The sequence below is a fragment of the Octopus bimaculoides genome, chromosome 6, assembly GCF_001194135.2.
Source record: "Octopus bimaculoides isolate UCB-OBI-ISO-001 chromosome 6, ASM119413v2, whole genome shotgun sequence".
NCBI classification, from domain to species: domain Eukaryota; kingdom Metazoa; phylum Mollusca; class Cephalopoda; order Octopoda; family Octopodidae; genus Octopus; species Octopus bimaculoides.
Window position 1 is genome coordinate 87,122,900 of NC_068986.1, and position 3,816 is coordinate 87,126,715.

The following is a 3,816-nucleotide window of genomic DNA, read 5'->3' on the forward strand; positions in this document are numbered from 1 at the left end:
ATATATATATATATATATATATATATATATGTACATATATACAATATATATATATATGAATGTACGTATGTGCGCACTTTTGTATGTATATCAATGTTTGAATGTATATATTTATGTATGTACGTATGTATGTGTTTGTATGTGTATGTACGTATGTATATATGTTTGGCTGTGAGTATGTGCGTATGTATATATGTATGTATATATGTATAAAGAATACACAGACCTTTGCATGATTGCTAAGCCAGTAAACAACATAAATCTATTAAACTCTATTAAACCAGTGGCAGCAAATTCAATCTTCTTGTGTAAATATTTACCAAAAATTCTTCAGAAACGATCTTAACTATTTCCACAGAATCTCATCTTCCTGAGAGACACCTCCCTTCTTTAAATTCCTCGTCTTATTTCCGACATAATCTCTGTTATATATACACAAAAGTCGTAATAAATATTCGTGTATATTAGAAGTATTTTCTATGGTTTGATTATAGTGATGTTTCTGAGATCATTTTGTCCTTGTTCTTGTGAGTTTGGTTAGTCTGCTGCTAGGAATGGTGATGCTGGATGGAATTCTGTTGTCATAGTTGATATTGATCTCCTTGCTCTTCTTATGGTCGCTACTGTTGTTATTCTTGGCATTTTGTATTACTTCATGAGAGGATTTTCCCATGCTGTTCTCAATCTAATCACAGAAGAATTTACCTCTTTTCCTTGCACTTGATCCTTGCTTAGTCACATGTCTGTTTGTTTGATTTCTGATTGAATTTACCTATAACCCATCCATTTATCAAACATCGTTTGTCTAGAGCTAAATTAATCCCTGTATTCTTCCTTGTTGCCTTTTGTATATTCTGTATCGATGCCGGAAAGACCGAGCGGTAAAAATATTGTCTCATAAATACAAAACCATGGGTTTTATACCCGATTTTATTGCATCTTAAGAGAGTATCATTTAGCATAGTCTCCAGTAGATCCTAGATATGTAAGTGAAACTGGGTAGACAGAAAATTTCTGGAAGCTCGTTGGATGGCTTGTACCTGCAATTCTAAATGGGGCAGCCATGTCATATTATGCATCATGCTGATTCTACTTGAGAATTATACTGAGGAAAGGGAGAGAGAGAGAGAGAGAGAGAGAGAGAGAGAGAGAGAGAGAGAGAGAGAGAGAGAGAGAGAGAGAGAGAGAGAGAGAGAGAGAGAGAGAGAGAGAGAGAATGAAAAAAAACAAAAATCAAAATACGTGGGTTGTAATCTTTCTGAAATCGACAATGTTCTTCTCAATACGCGTGACCTACCAGTTAAAACAATCTTTTGCACTTCTTGCAGGGATGGTAAGCATGGGATCATTATCAAATAATTTTTAGCTCTGTCTTTGATCATTCCAAGTGATCCTACAATTAATGGTATCGTAACCACCATGAGATGCCACATTTTTTTTTCCGTTTCATTTAGCAAATCTTTGTATTTTCTGAGCTTCTCAAATTCTTTTGCCGCGATATTATGATCACAAGGAATAGTCATGTTAGACAATAAACAAATTTTGCTTTTTCATGTTTTTTTCATTTCATTTTGAGCATAAGCAATCTGGTATGTTTAGTTTTATGGCTTATCAATGTCTACAGTGAGTTTCTTTGGCCGAGGAGTCGGAAAGACACTCGGAAAGGAATGGAAGCAAAATTGAAAAAAGAAAGACTCATAATAATAAAAATAATAATCCTTTCTATTGTAAGCACAAAGCCTGACATTTGGTGGGAGATGATAAGTCGTTTACATCGATACCATTGCTTGAGTGGTACTTAAATTATCGGCCACTAAAGGATGAAAGGCAAAGTAGACCTCGGTGGAATTTGAACTCAGAAAGTACAGACGGACGAAATGCCGCTAAGCATTTTTCCCAGCGTGCTAACGATTCTGTCAACTCGCCGCCTTGCTCATGATAATGATAATAATAACTTGCTCTGTTCATTACTTTACTTGATCGCAGATCTTCTTATGAGGATGCGAAGATCAGGAAGAAAATAAAGCATACGCTACGTATGGATGATCGTGCACTATACACCAAAAACGAAAAGGAGCTGGATTCTCTTACTCAGACACAAAGGATATTGCAAGGATATTGAATAAGTATGCAGTTTTATTTATAAAGCGAGACTGATGGTACAAATATAATTTAATATGATATCATTAGATTATTAAAAGATTATGCAGGATACAAGTACGTAACGATGATGCAGAACGATAAGATAATGAGAGAGGAAGTTTCAAAAGAGTACAAGGGAAGGATTTGGCAATTAAATGGAATATGCCATGATAGTGTTGAGATGCTCTGTTCCTTTTCTAAAAGGATCAAAGACAGAGGTTAAGGAATTAGTTGGAAAAACTATGAAGTTGCTTATAATATACGACAGCTATTTCTACAAGTTCTACTTACCAAGAAACGAAATAAAGTTTTGTTAAATGCAGAAGACACCATTTTTATAGTAATGCTGGGTTTGAAAAATATACAGTGAAGAACGCTGTCTGCGGCTAGAAATATTCACAAAGTCACTGAAACGGTAGGAGAACTTAAGAACAGAAAGAGGAAGAACAGACCCAAAAGCTAGTGAGAAAAGAAATTATAGGGACAATTATTGCAACAAAGATAGAAAAGTTGGAAGTAATGAATGCTGGTTGTGGCTGATATATGGAAACAAGAACTGAGAGACTGAAACACTGATTATAGCTGCTCAGAAGAAGACCATTGCAATGAATTAAATAAAGAGAAAGTTTTTTGCGTACTCTGAAGGGTACGGATACTTGGAGGTTTGAGAAACCTTGCTCTGCCTATTCTTTGAAAGTACTACTCTTGAAAGAGGATGTGAGTAAGTGTAGTATTCTTAGAATGACCTCTGCGTTTTTTCTTCAGGTTTTGGTTTCAAATCTCTTCACAAGGAATCAATTTATTAAATGTTGGTCAGCTATGCATTCCTAGAATGACCTCTGCTTTTTTTTCCTCAGGTTTTGGTTTCAAATCTCTTCACAAGGAATCAATTTATTAAATGTTGGTGAGCTATGCAGTGCACTTTTCAGTAAAGCTAGAAGCTCAATCTGCAAAATAAAAATGTTCAACACACTAAAAACTTTCAAAATCAAGAACAAAAACTACTCAACACAGTTCTCTCTTATATTTATTTACTTTTGGTATTTATTCAAATTTATTTTAATTTTTTCAAGAAATTTGTTTTATATTTTTCTTTCTAAATTCTAGATTTTGCTTTGATTGTAAATATTGTGAGGGGGAAATGCAAGTATTTAAAAACACAAGCCACCGAGAATGTACAGTTAGTCTCCACCCCTGTTATCCATCGCCCTCGCTAACACCATTGATAATAGTCGTATGTAGTCTTATGTTTATACTAACAAAGTCTGTGTTTAATAGAATACAGATGAAAGAAGAACGGTTGTAGAAACTAGCAGTTGCATAAAGGATTTATTGTCAACCGTACTAGCGTCATCATAAACCACGCCGTAACACAACACACCACGCCATGTTACAGGACACCCACACCACAACGAATCTCAACACCACCATTCTGTTACACAAAACTATATTTCACCCACGACTAACTCATAGCAAAACACACAGACATTCCATAACCTTAAAACGCTTACGGCAACTTAACCAAATAATAACAACAATAATAACATTAGCAGCAACAACTATAAGAATAATAATGATAACAACAACAACATTAATAATAAGAGCAACAGCAACAATGATAATAATGATGACAACAAAAGGAACAACAACGACGCTGATGCTGATGGTGGTGGT